Genomic DNA, 1,158 nt, shown 5'->3' on the forward strand with positions numbered 1-1,158 from the left:
GATCAATATTTCTAGAATGTTACTAATATCATGTGGTTTTAGAATGTGACTCTAATTAATAATAATTACAACATCGACTAAGATTCTTTGAGTACCTTCTCTGTGCTGGCTGCTACACTAAGTTCTTTTTTACGTGAATTAATTATTTTAGTCCTCAGAAGACTCCTGTAAGTATCCAATTCTACAAGTGGGAGAATTTTTTTGTTTCTACAAGTCAGACTTATTAGATTTGTTCACAGTCAGCAATGACGATCTTCTTGCTGGTCTTTGTGGACCATTTGTGGACCCCAAGCCCTCTGTGGCTCCCACAATATTCTTGTCCTCTCCCACCTTGCCAAAGACCACATACTTGTCATCCAACCCCTCAGTCTTGGCAGCGCAGATCCAAACCTGGGGACCGTTTGTGTTGGGTCCAGTGTTTGCCAAGAAGCCAGGACTAGTATGACTCAGGATGAAACTCTCATCAAATTTCTCCCCAGAGATGGACTTGCTGCCAGTGCTGTTATGGTGTGTCAAGTCACCACCCAGGCACATAAATCTTGGAATAATTCTGTGAAAACAGAAACCTTTATAACCAAATCCTTTCTCCCCAGTGCTCAGAGCGCAAAAGTTTTCTTCTGTCTTTAGAACTGTGGCTGCATACAGCTCATAGGCGATGTGATCCAAGGGCCCACCATCCAGGGCCATCAGCTCTGGGGTGGTGGCATCTGCAGGGCCAGAAGAATTTGAGAACAGCTACTGGTGATTCTGGGATGCAAACTCAACGTGAAACCAGAAGTCGTGCTCTTCATCTTTTTTCTCTACTCTCCAAATCCGTCAACATGACTTCCAAAGCACTCCACGAATTGCCCCTACCCTTCTGATCCAATACCAGCTTTTGTTTCTCTCTACATTATACTGAGGGTGTGTTCATTAATGCACCATAAACACCCAATATTTATTCCAGATTTTTTTTTCTTTTATTCCAGGGTTTTCTGCCTTTACCTTTGTACCTTTATCTTTTCTTCTGCTGTCAGATCAAATTCTCTTTCTGAGTTAAGGTCTGGCCCCAGACCACAGTGAAGTCTTCACACATGCTATACTATGCATGGATCTTTCTTTTCTCAGAGCCTCTGAGACTACTTACTGTCTGTACCATTGCTTTCACATTCAATCATG

The 1,158-nt window shown here is 42.5% G+C and overlaps 1 pseudogene; it reads right to left on the minus strand.

Annotated features, from left to right (window-relative positions):
• Positions 1-223: 223 nt before the first annotated feature.
• Positions 224-730, minus strand: LOC105091659 (peptidyl-prolyl cis-trans isomerase A-like; annotated as a pseudogene).
• Between the last annotated feature and the right edge of the window lie 428 nt (positions 731-1,158).

Source organism: Camelus dromedarius, chromosome 1, assembly GCF_036321535.1.
Source record: "Camelus dromedarius isolate mCamDro1 chromosome 1, mCamDro1.pat, whole genome shotgun sequence".
Taxonomy (NCBI): Eukaryota; Metazoa; Chordata; class Mammalia; order Artiodactyla; family Camelidae; genus Camelus; species Camelus dromedarius.